At 31.1% G+C, this 14,167-nt stretch overlaps 1 long non-coding RNA gene across 1 annotated transcript; it reads left to right on the top strand.

Moving 5' to 3' along the window:
* The first annotated feature begins 5,321 nt into the window (after window positions 1-5,321).
* On the top strand, window positions 5,322-9,059 carry LOC121129552 (uncharacterized). Its single transcript, XR_005868449.2, has 2 exons — window positions 5,322-5,653; window positions 7,279-9,059. It is a non-coding gene; the product is annotated as an uncharacterized lncRNA (long non-coding RNA).
* The last annotated feature ends 5,108 nt before the right edge of the window (window positions 9,060-14,167 follow it).

Here is a 14,167-nt window from a genome sequence, read left to right as displayed (position 1 = left end):
ATCAAATTAAAGATTTGAATCAAGTTCTTGTACTTTTTAAAGAGGCTCTTTTGACAATTAGACCGCTAAAATTTTAAAGCTTAAACATTTTCGTTTTGCCCAAAATATTGTAAATGTTTGTCGAGATTTTGTCCAGAACCCCAGTTGTCCACTTGGAAGTGTCTTATTTTTTATCGAAGTCCTCCATTTTCTTTTTCCATATTTGACAGTTTTTGACACAATATTTTAAACCATATGTATTTTTTAGCTAAATATAAGAGGTAATAAAATGAAATTGATATATTTTAGCCCTCTATAACCTAAATTATGATAAAATTAGATTTTTAAATTTTTATAACATATATGAAGTATATTCTCTTAAACTAACCTTTATTTAACATAAAATAAAATATTTTTATATAAACGTGTATTTGATTTATATGTCCCAAATTTGATACATCAGGCAACCATTATATGGTCAAAATTGTTCCATTGGGCATACAAATGTAAAATGTCATAATATGTATTTATTAGTCGATAATACTTAAAAAAATGATTACATGAGTATATAGCTCATAGGATGCATAGCACAAAATAACTAGAGTAGATGAGGAGCAATCCAAATACGTGCACATTAAGTTTAGATGTAACTGAAATACCACTTGTGTTTTTGCGCAATACACAGTGGCAGTGTTGTCCAAAACGTGTACTTAATCGGTATGATAAGTTTCTAACAGATGCATTAATAATTATTAGATTTATAAGTAATTTTCCAAATGTTCCAAATTTTGCACATTTTTTATATTATTACTTTTTTTCCATTAATATTTTTCCTCTGCAATCAAAATATTGCTCACATGACGTTCGGAATCGACAATTGGACATACATCTTTTACGTGATGGGCTGTTACAGTATCAGGAACATAATAATATTCACATTATCTGACACTTGTGATGCGTTTTTGCCTTTATCGAAGAAAAATGGTAAAAAATGGAGTTTTTTTTCTTTGCTGGTGTCCAATTTCGAGTGCTCTCAAACAATGCTGAGTTAAATATTTTTTTTATATGAAATTTTATCTTTCTAACGCCATCCATCCTAAACTGAACGCACTTATAAAAAGCAAGATCGCATTACTATAACCATCAATTGGAAGAATAATGGATTTCTTTTTACCATATCTAGTATTATTTACCATTAAACTATCTTTCTATAATAATAGAAAAGTATCATTTTACAATAAGCTTGTATGAATATTTTTTTAAGCTAATTTCTTTATCTAAAAAATTTATAAATAAAAAAATTTATAAGTTCAGGTATTTACCTCATAATGATAGAAAAATAATACATATTTTAAAATTATCGTGAGTTATCGTCTAAACGTTCAAACAATTGATTTTGGTGTACATGTTTGATAGGAGCTCAAACAATACTGAGTCGAACAATCACAAAACTATCTAAAAAGTTTTTTAGTACGAAATCTTATCTTTCTAACAATATTTAGCATAAGACGATCGAACTTATACAACGTGAGATACATATTACTATAGCCATCTATCGGAAAAATAATTGATTTATTTTTATTATACCTATTATTTTACAAAAAAAATTAAAAAATCAATATAAATAATATTGAATTGAAATTGAAATTAAAATAGTAAATGACAAATTTTGAATTGTGTTACATGCTTACCAGTTGAAATAAAATTAATCACAAAAGTTTTACTATGCCGTAATATATATATATATTTCAATATTTAAGTATAAATAATCATTTTATTTTTTACACAAATTTATTAAAAATAGACAGCAAATCTTTTAAATATTTTAAAATTTGGTATTGGTACTTTGTGCTTTTCGGTGAATGTTTGTATTTGTAATATGAAGTAAAAATAAACAAAAATATTTTTAAAATACCTCTTGGGCCTTTTTTCTTTGCCGTTCCGGTAATATTTAAACTATCAAGAATCTTACCTCGCTCTTTGAGCTCCACTTCCAAGTAACTCGACTGTAGAGATAAGTCAGCATACTAAAGAAATCTGTCGTGTTGGCCTATCACTTTTAAAATTTAGTTATTGTTAGTTCGTTCTCCAAATGATAATATGTAGAGTTCTATTTTCTTAGTTAAATCTGCATTAGCAATGGAGTTTTCATTTACTTGCACACAAAAACTTGAATTTATGGGGAATTTTTTAAAGCTTATAGAAGGGGGGAAGGGATTCAAGAGTATCTTTTTGACAAGGTCTAATCCTAGGTGTGAGGTACATAATCCCTATTATGCTCACATTTGGAGTATATTATTTAAAGTATTTAATGATAACGTATGGTTTTTCGTGTTTGATATTAGAATCCATCTAGAGGATCACCACATTAGGGATGAGAAACAGTTCCAAAAATTGAAACCGGTTCCAAATAAACAAAAAATTCTTTATGAAGACTGGGAAGAGACGGGTTTTCTCCCAAAAATCGAATATTTCCCGATTCTAAATTATTATTACATGCCATTTACCTGCATTCGGTTGAGTTGAATGATCATCTTCAACATTGAAAAAACAGTATAGGATTATTTCTCATCGAAATAATTTGTGCTGATATAAGCACCTCTCAATTGTTGAAAATTGGGGATTCGAAAGATTTGTTGCCACATTGGAATACTGCTACAATTTCCCATGTCGTAAAAATCTTATGTCAATGTGTCATTACGAAATTTATTTGATGAAGACCAGAAGAAAGTGGTGCAAGCAAAACTGTGGCTGTGTGAGTTTCTCTAACCAATGAAAATTGAAATGGCAACACTCATTGCAGCTTCATCAGCCTCACAGACCACTTCATGGGATGGATGGAAAATCTGCATACACTGCCGTGAACATTAAGGTAAATTATTTTTTGATTGCAAGGAATCGGACAGAGTGCACCAATTGACGTTGTAAAAACTAATAGGGTTAAGAGAATCTGTGCTTGTTTGAATGAAAAAGAAACTTACGACGAAATATGTATATATCTATTATTACAGAATTCTGTGCATCTGTCATTTTTTGTTAAATTAGTTTTTGAATACGATATCATTGTTCATAGGCTTTCATTGAGCATTCATAAGACAAACTGGTTGCAATTTCAATTGATAATGCAAATATGTTGTAGCCGCTGTCAAGGGACTCAAGTTCAAGAAGGCGCAGTAATAAGTTACTCTGTACAATCATTCAATTTGCTTGTTGAAAATCCTTTTCTCCAAGTCCCAGATATATCAACATTGAAATATAAAGTCTCAGACATCGTTATTGTTGCAAAGTCACAAACTCAAGAGATCGTTCCACAAATCTCTGAATGAGGTAAATGTGCAACCGAAACATCTGTTACCAGTGCGTAGAAAACAGGTGGAATTCCTGTTATGAGATCATAGACTGCTTTATTCAAATGAAAAAAGGTGTTTCGTACTTCCTTCTACATAGGGGTGGCCACAATACTAAACTCTCTAAGAAGGATTTTGAAGATTTAGAGCAAGTTTCGGATGTTATTCACATTACGTACCTTATGACTCTGGACTTTGGTCGTGAGAAAGTTATAAGGACCTCAAAGGCTATTCCGCTTGCTAAGTTTTGCTGTTCACAGTTATACAAGAACAATCCCGATCTAAAAATATCCCTATGACAGCATTACCCACTAGCTTGCTGAAGCATTGCTAAATTCAGCAATCTATCGCTTTAAGGATCTAGAGAAGAACCAAGTCTTTGCTAAAGATACAAATTCTATATGTTTGCCTTGGGAAAAGCTCCTTCCTGATTCCACCAAAGTAAATGAAGCTATCTCTAAACAAAAAAGGGAAATTTTGGAGATTGAAAAGGAACAAACAATTGTCCAACATTACGTTCAGCATGTGGAAGCTCCCTCAAAAAAGTCAGCTCTATTAGTCAAATCCGGAGGGCTGAGTCTCCAGATGATTGACGAGTCTCAAATCCCACTATGTAGATGCTGCCCTCCCCGTCATTTTTTTATTATCAAGAACAGAACTTCATAAAGTGGTGGTGTGTAAATACCGAAAAATACAAACGTCTATTCCACGAGCGTCCCGTCAGATCGCTTGTTTTATTCAGCAGAATATATGCTAAATAAAAGGCAATTAGCTTCTTATCTATGGGAATGCTGAAATGTTAGTGGCTCTCCAATCCGACTTAAGGATCCTCTTAACAAAGACATTGCTCACTAATTGATGAGTTATCAAATTGATCCAAGTCAATAATTAATTCAATAGGTATGTATAATGTATATATATAGTGTTAATAAAAATCATATTGAAAACTCCCAAAAAGCTATGCCTTTTTATTCAAGAAACAAATACAGATAACCCTTGATCTAATGGTTTAATATTTTGAAACTTAAGATTTACCCTGCTCTAATTATATGATGTTTAATACATTTTTGGACCAAGCAGGCAAAGAATAGTCGTTGTATTATATCAGCACTATTTGGTTCCAAGAAGAAAAGTTCATTATTCTTAGGAATTTGTCTCTTTTTTAGGAAAATTGAGGATATGGTAGTAGATATTTATTTTTCACACGCAAGATGTGGCTTTTTATGATACCACAGATTACGTCCCTTATCATTTTACCTTATGCAACTTTTTCTTCTCTTAGCAGAGTTTACCCTGTTTATTCAATTAAAATGATGAATTCATGGAGATTGTCTAGTTAGTTATTTGACGCTCCTAGCAGGCAAAAGAAAAAAAAACATGTAAAAATATTGATCAATTGTTTTTCTTGTCGCTACAATGTTTTAAAGTTGGAGATGGGATGGAGGGGCTGAAACCTTACCCCGTGGAGGAACTTTTGAAAAAAATATCGCTCTGAAAGAAAAGTATATATTAAAAAAACAAGGGGAAGAAATTATTTTTAAGGATTTATTTTCTATAAAAAGGTCATTCGATCAATTTATGTAGTGGAGAATTTAAATTTTAGAAAGTTTTTGAAAAAAAAACCTTACTAAAATCCCTCCCCCTCCCAATATAATACTACAGGCGCCCCTGAGAGGTGATAACCTCTCAGTATCATCATAATACATATCTGTTATGAACAGTAGTTATATTTCTTTGCACTTTATATGATTTATTAAGTGCTCATACCGAGGCATGATATGACGACTAATGTATTTGTTTATTTCTGCTGTTCCATCCCTTCAAACATACGAGGATAATGAAAACCTTTTTCTTAATTCAATGAGTAGTGAGTACTGAGGTCCGTCTTAACAGCTCTCTCTCCCTTCCTCTTCAGAACAAACAACGGAGCGTCCTCTTCCAAAAATACTGATTTTCTTCTTACAAATATAATCTCACAACACTCCTCTTTTCCCCGCACATGTTCTTTGAGGATCATTTTTAGTGGGTACATAGATTTGATGTTAGCAAAATACCCTTTTCAAGAGGGATGTGAATTTAATAATTTTATCTCACTTCACTTTCCCTCACCGCCACTTTAAGTACTTCTCAAGAGAACAACCATGGCTGCCATTATAAGTCAAATGGCCGCTAATAAGCGTGCCCGACAAAAAAGAAATGTTTGTGAGATCCATAGTGATAAGTGCGTTTATAACATTCCCCCATTTGATCGCACCTTTGATCCCTTTATTCATAATAAATATCTCCGATCCAAGAAGCTGATGGAAGATAGGATCTCCAAGAATCAAGTTCGTATTGCTATCGGTACTGCATAAATCATTTACATTTATGTCCCACACAGGGATGTGAATACGAGAGGGGAGGGGGGAGTGACTAAAAGGTTGCTGTCGAAAAGAAAACGTTTTTGTGAATAATTTTTTCCTGTTGTGTCACAATTTTGAAATGAACAATGTGATGTAATCAAAAATGTGTCTTTCTTAAAAAAAATAATCGAAAAGATTAAGATTTTTAAATTTTATTTTCAGTTATCTTCTAAGATTTTATTTATCAAATTTGGGATTTGTAAAAAACAAAAAAAAATGAAAAACAGTCCATCTAAATTGTCAAATATTTGTCAAAATAGTGGCAGCCTTGATTTCACCAACTTGAGCCTTATTTTAATTAAAAAGTAACTTTAAAGTACATAATAATTATAATTAATAATAATTCAGGGCCTTTTAAGCTTTTCTTTTAATATGAAATCCCTGCATGTAGCATATTTTGATTTCATTAGAATTTATGTCTTTCATTCGGGACTTTTTAATTAAATTTTGTTTTTCTTTTACTTTTAAAAAAATATAATACATATTATGTTCAAATCGTACCTATAAAAGCAATTATATTTCTACTATATATGTATTAATAAAACCTTTCTACCTCTGAAGAGTTATCACAAATATTTTTATTTTTATTAATGATGTAATTTATTATTTGACATTTTACAATTTGAATTTTGTATAAAATTGGGGGAGGGGGACTTGGTGTTTTAATCAATTCGTTGTCTACAATCAAATGAACATAATTTGAATCGTACACATTCGACCCTATCTATGATGTGTAACATAATGTACCAATTTCTGTTAATCAATACAAAAGATTCTATAAATTTAATGTTATTGGAGTCATGTATATCGAAAGAGACTCTAAGGCAGTGGTTCTTAACCCTTTTACGTGCAGTGTCCAATTTTATAATCTTAATAAAGCAATTTCCCTTCAAAAAAAAAAAAAAAATCGGAATTGAATTATAATGATATAGTTTTTTTTAAATCATTATAATAAGTAAAGAAAAAATTAATTATTTTCCCAAAGACGGCTTTAGTAATGTGTCCGACTGTTATGCAAGAAGCACTGTTTTGATTGCCATGAGATACATTAAAGGTAAAAAATCCGTACACCTAATATGTTATTGACATTTTTTATAGTTCATTTTACATAGATGGCGCTTTATACATGATACATCAATCCCCCACAACTCAAATTTACAATTAAGGGATTCATTTTTTTATTTTTTTAATGGGATATTTACTGAAATTACAATTTTACTCTCCTTGGTATCTAGAAAAGTATCATTCCTAGTCATTGCCCTTTTTATCTTTTGATTGAGGTTGTGTAAATTTAGATTCATACTTTTTTTTTTTTTTTTTTGTTCTATTATTATTTCAACTGTCTTGCCTCCTCTTTCTTTAGATATGTCTACTTTCAATTTTCCCACTCACCAATAACTCACAATGCCAAAACAAACATTCACTTTATCATCCAACTTTTTTCCTCAATATTTTTAAGTAAATTTTATTTCACGCATTATTTTTGTCATACAATATTTAATTTACTTTATCGTCTTTTTTTTTTTTTTTTTTTTTTTTTTTTTTTACAGAGGAACAACTTAAATTGAGCCCGGAGCTCATCAATACGAAGCCCTGTTTCGAGGGTTCAATCAAATTTAATACCATCTTTCTCTCCATATCCATTGGTTTTCTACTTGCTATTATAATATATATAGGAGTAATGTGGAAGCATGCCATTGATGCAAATACGAGTCATCCATCTTTTTTTTAAATTACTTCTCTAACGTCATATCCTTTTATATCAACTTGTATTATGTATTATTGTACATTGCATGTTAATTATTATGTCTTCCTATTTTTGAGCTCATCCAGGAATATTCCATCCAAATTAGATTTTATTATTTGTTAGAAGTAGCATTAGACACCAAATGACTATTTGTGTTTTCCTCTTTCGTACTTTTCAATTATTTCAATTTTGTAATATATCCAGTAGCCCCTAGCCAAATTACCTTGGTATTTGTATGATTTCTTGACTTGCAAGAATCTGATTGGATTCCAAGCCCAGCTTTTCTTGTCAATCAAAAAGTTTAATTCGTTTTCCTTGATAGTTTCTCAAGAATTTATAGTAATTCCCTTAAAAAAAAATTCAAAAAAAAATCTCGGAGATTGATTTTTTTTCCTACCATTTTTTTCAATAGCCGAGGAGCACAACAAAATACTTTTTTTATGAGTCATTGAAAATCGAATTTAGAATTTAAAAAATAGCTATCTCTCTTTTTAAGATTGTCGTATAGATCTTATCAAAGTATTTATGTGTTTTTAAAAAAAAAACGTGAACATTTTTTGAAAAAGTAAACACTATAAGATTATATTCTAAAATTGTATTTATAGATATTTAATTTATAAATGGTGAATTTGTAAGTATTATTTAAATATTTGATGGAAATTAACTTTCATTTTCAGATTTTTTTTTTTTTTAAACAGTGTTTCTGAAACTTTTTTTACTATAACAAGGCCCAAAAATTAAATAAATCAAATTCATTAAGCGCAGTTGAAAAATTGAACTGTTCCTTTTATGAGATGACTAGATTGGTCCTCAACATGTTCCGTCTTGATGCTGTTGAGGACTCCTTCCACATCCCGTCCCTGAAAAAGTACTACATTTTAAAGCACCCTCTATAGAACAGAATGTTTTAATAAATGCCTTAGCTTCCCAATTGAATTCGTTGCTGATATATGGAATGACGTCATCGGCAAAGATAGTTAGATAGGGCGTCAAAATTTTGGGACTTTATACCCTTACTTTAAAAAAAAAAACAAGATCAAAATTAACCGTTAACGAAAATAGCCCTTTAAATTTTTAGCATATACCCAGCTCACTCTACAATCCGCCCTGGCTGGCTATACAGTTTGAGAAACACTGCTTCAAACGATCCCTTTTTATAATAATTGATTAGATACAATTATGATGCAGTTTTTGGAATCCCTTAGTCACTGAGTGAATATATCTGTACAATTTATAGTATATAAATATTTGTACCTGTATCCATAGATATTTCATTCAATCTAAATATCAATAACGACTATATTTTTATGATTATTTGTGTACACATATAGAATTGTACTCTATGAGTCAATTGCAAAACCCAAATTTAAGCCTATGCAGTTAGACTATATTTTTTTTCACTTTCTGTTTTTATCCGATGTTATAGCAATATCCATTTTTATTCAGTGTTTATTCTAACTTTTGTTGTTTTTCATTAATTATTTAATTATTGCAGTCATTGTAAATTATTCCACATTAAATGTAATTAATTAGGGATTTTTTTCATTTACATGGTTCTCATTTTTCAATATAAATTATTTAGTATATGATTGTTGTTTACTTATTAGTAGTTTGTTTACATAACCGAGGATAATGGCGCCATCTTGCGTTGTTTATTAACGCTTGCGTAGACTTAGGAACTTACTTCCTTTTTGATCAGAGATTTAAGAAGCTTATAAACTATATTATAAGGAAGGCCAATTGAAACTTGGGAATTACTAAAAGAAGTTTCAAAAACTTTTGTTCAAAGTGAAACTTTATAAGCCTTATATACCCCACCCCCATCTTAATGTAAGGATCTGGAATCCCTCCAGAATCTATCTGATTAAATTCTTCGAAAAGGTGAAGGCTAAGTTTGTGTCATTTTTTACTTAATTGGGAAATAACGAGAACTATGAAGGCAAATAAAAAGACATAGCATCACCGTCTCTTTATACTTGAGACGTGCTATTCAGGATGTTGCTCTACAAAATTTTAAACAAAAAAATAAACCTATCTCCTCCACCCTAGAAACCAAGTAAAGGCTAATTCTATCATGAAACGATACTCACTCTTCACATCACCACCTACCTCCCAAAACCATTTTAAAGGATAGCTTTTATTATAAATCGGCTAGTCTTTGGAATTCTGTAACTCTTTGCTTTGGAGAGGGAAGTAAGCTCGACCTCAAGCGATTTTTAGTTAATTATTTTAACACTAGGTCCAACAAACTCAAACAATTGCTGACAATCAGGTCAACGTATATCTTTTCTCTCAGAAGTTGAGCTCTTCGTATTTTGCATGATTTGTATTGCAAATTATCTGTCACACACTTCCTGATAAGCCTTTAAGAACAGTTGAGATACCTGACTATGACCCTTATCAATTTGGATGGCACATCAACAATGATTTTTTTGCAAATTTACAAAAAAAAACAGATCCTTCTGCAAGTTTGACCTTATCTTGTGATCAACACCCTTTGTTGTTGATGTATATCACCTCCCAACTCTTTCAAGTTGTAAAGGTTTAATTAATTTGTAATCTCAATATTGTCTCATTTTGCGTGGATCGAAAAAAGGACATTCTCCCTCTACCACGATTGGGGAATAAGAACTTCGTTGACCGACGTCATTTTCTTTAACTGACAACAAACACTTCTGGCTAGCCTCCAAAACTACCTATGCAAAGCTGTTGCAGGTGCTCAAAGTTTGTTGTTAAACAACGGCCGTACGCTGTATATATTGTTACCTTAAATTTGCACATGCTAAAGTTGAAGTTAATGAACATATTTAGATGGGAAGAAAAAAATGTCAAGACAGCAAATCTTTATATCTTCATAAATCTATCTTTTCTGGAACCCATAGTCCTTACATTCATATTGATAATAAAGAGAGGTGAATATATATATCATGGAAATATTGCTGTGTAAGCGTTCAATCAATAAAGAAATATCGTTTAACGTGTTATAATGAATGCTTACTCACAATACATTATTCTATAGGATACTTTCTATAAAATATCAATGTAAACTTCCCCATGGATGAACTTACATGAATAAAAGGATTATATAATAGCTATTATTATATAAAGAAACCGGTGTAATGAATTAGTATGAATTCAGTGCTGTAACTATTAATAGGGACATTAGGGCTTGTTATCCTAAATGAAATATAAATCATAAGGAGTGATCACATCCCATAATCTTATGCTTAAAGTTTGAGCCTCTCATCGTTTTCTTGTGTACGATTTTTTGACGCTGCCCGATTTAAGTGTATATTCAACAAAACTTTTCAATTTTAATAAAAGAACTGTATAATACTTTATAAGAACAAGTTTATTTTATGTTTAAAAAAAGTTGTAAAAAAATGAAAATGGGTCCCAAAGCCCCTTATTCCCCCAAAAAAAAAAAAAGAAATATCTTTTGAAACATTAAAAACTTATATTTTGGACAAACAAATAACACTTCATAATAAAACTGATCGGTTTATTATGCTGTTTTATAAATACTTATTAAAAATAGTCATATAATGCATATATGTACATCTCAATGCTGAAATGTTTTTACCGTATAGTAAATATTTGATGAATATGTTTTCAAATTATTTGCAACTTTATCAACAGATAATCTTCGATAGTCTTCTTTTAACTTGAATAAAAAAGAAATTTCTGTCATGGTAAGACTTGCGGCTTTTTTGTATCTAATTTATAAATATATATATGTATATGGAGACGGTCTTTTTTAATTTTCTCTGATGATTTCGATGGTCTTCAGAATTGGTTGTCTTCATATCATTTTAGAGTTCCTTCATTCTATGCATAGAGAAAGCTATTATTCTAAGGATCAATATTTATTGTACCACATATTAGGGGATATTCTTCATTGATAGGAAAGACTCAATTAAGTTAGTAACTATTTTTAAAATAATGAATAATATTTAAAATTATATATTTATTATTACAGACACGAGTGAGAAATGCAGTCACTGCCAAATAGATTTTAAGAAAATCAACTTCCTGAATGACTCCACATTGCATGCCATGCTGTTAGTGATAGGTTTTTATTTTAAAAGGAAGGAACAAATATTTAGATCGAAGTAAATAATCATAGCACAAAAGTAAACAAAACGATTAGACCGTTCTTTTCGGAACATTAAAACTTAATTCTTCCTGGGTGACACATAAATTGAAAATTCGAAACTCTGATTCCATGATTTATGGTTAAAATTTGTACTAATTTGTGGTAACCATTTTTTTGGGTTTCAAGGACATGATGAACTTGAAATATCTTTTTTTAACACTTTACCTGTATAGCCTGAAGCTCGGGGTATATTTTGGATATTAAAAGGATTCTATTGATACTCAGAGAAACGGCAGTGGAAGAATATAACCTGGCTCAGGGACAATAAGCCCACTACACGTGGGCAGAGGTGTATTCTAGCATTTTAGAAAAGTCCTGGGTACTTAGAAATGTGGCAGCGGTGTAGTTTTAACTGTTTTGAGGCCCAGTACTTTACCTACACACCCTGGGCCTCGGGTTGTCTATTGAGGTATAAGGTGGATTTCTTGATCATGGAATCGGTAGTGGAAGAATTAAACCTGTCTCAAGTCCAGAATTTAAACTACACAACCGTGGGTTCGGCTATACTATAATATTAAAAACGGTTCTTGGTGTTTAAAAATGTGTCGGCTGTGCAGTTTAAACTGCCTTGAGTCCCTGTATTTCATATGTATCAGGAGGCTCCTTGATACTCAGGCCAGGGCAGGGGAGAAATCTCTCGGGCCCAGCACTTCACCTGCACAACCACTGAGTGGGGGTGTATTATTATAATAAATATGAGAAGGGTCCCTTGGTGCCTAGAAACGCGGCAAACATCAACAAAAAAAATCAAAAAAAATATTAATCATAAACTTGGAGAAGATTGTTAGTTGGTTGTTTACTGTTACTGATTATTTGGTATCCTTGAAATTTGTTGGGTTGTCTTCAAGGCATGCTTAACTGAGGGTGTAACAATACCTGTTTAGGAGTAATTCTGATGAAAATAACCTTTCTTTTTTATCAAACCCAGGAGGCTAACAATTCTTTTTTTTTTTTTTTTTTTTTTTTGCGTTCTTGGGTTTTATAATAATTGTTCTAGAATCAAATAGGTACTTTTACATTCGATTCAAATAGACAAACATAAGTTATGAATAACATTATTAATTTGAATTTTTAAATTATTTACCACCAGCACTTTGTGTCTAAATGAGTCCCTCCCCATGTGTCCGTAGAACAGACAGCCTTATACTAGTGCTTCATATTACAATATTAAACTGCCATGTCCCCCAAATATTGAAAATCATATTAGCTCCATAATTACAAAATTATTATTGCGACGAATAGGGTTAATTATTATATAGGACGTCAATATACAATTCCATCATCATCATCATGTCGCTAGTTGGAGTCACGAGGATCCCTGGAGAAAAAAAGTGTGTTTTTTTATGGAGCATTGCGCGAAGTTTTTAAACGCAACTTTTTAAATTATATTTCACAAAACCTCTCTTTAAGGAAAATTATCATATCTTTGCTTCTTTACTCATACTCTGAAACTGAACATAATGCTTACTGATTCGAGCCAACCAATGAATATGGTCAGTCTTCACTTCGACAACAAGGAAATTTGGTTATTCAAGGATTCAGAGAATGTAGTCAAAGTTGTTGGGGTTCACATATACTGTTAAATGGGCCTCTTGTAAAACACACACCATAGAAGATGCTCTTCTCGTGCTCTTGTTTTTCAACCAGAGGAGAAATCTGATATACTGCTACGGTTTTTGAGACTACAAGCAGTACAACTGGATCCTGCTCTGAAATCAATAACTGATGCCACTTACTCTGATGCCGAATATCAAAATGTCGTTGAAGTATTGAAGGACTGTAAAGACTTGAATAGTTTGCTAAAGAATCATATGGTTCTCAATTACATATCATATTGGGTTGGATTACCTATTTATGAATATTATAGTCTTCATCTTTATCACTCAAGAATTTAAGCAAGAAAAAGGGTACTAGAGATACTGCACTGCAATAAAAGAAAACCTTCTGAATGCACGAAAAGTTTACCCAAGATAAAAAATGATGTTAGTCAAATGGTTTCAAATACATCTTGAATGTTTAAGACTATTGCCTTCACAAACACTTGATCTGCAAATTCAAACAATTGCTTCTCAACCTTTAAAATATGTATGTTGACTTAGGGAAACAGGATGGGGATTATTATCTCATTCTCACCAACTGATACCCTGAATAGCCACTGCTTACACTTTTACGTCGTCTGGATACTAATACGTTATCTTTGCTCTCGAAGATTCGTTTTTAGATTATGGAAGCCTATTAATTTAAAATCTGATTGTTGTCCTCAATTCCGATGACAATTTGAGGACTGGTGCAAGAGTAAATAATATTAAACGTGAGTATTTTCAATTTGTAGAACATTTTATTAGATAATTTTTGCAATTTTTTGCAGTTTTAAAGTGTTATTTTTTGACAACATTATCATTTTTGGTTTTGCTAGTACGAAAAAAATCTTAGTAGGTTTGTGTTCCTCTTTACAATGCTAATAAATGCTATTAATTACTTTTTTTTTCTGCAAAATTAGTGCAAACTGTTTTTACAATTTTCTTTGCGAATTTCG

Source organism: Lepeophtheirus salmonis, chromosome 14, assembly GCF_016086655.4.
Source record: "Lepeophtheirus salmonis chromosome 14, UVic_Lsal_1.4, whole genome shotgun sequence".
NCBI classification, from domain to species: domain Eukaryota; kingdom Metazoa; phylum Arthropoda; class Copepoda; order Siphonostomatoida; family Caligidae; genus Lepeophtheirus; species Lepeophtheirus salmonis.
This window is presented reverse-complemented; position numbering and strand designations above follow the sequence as displayed.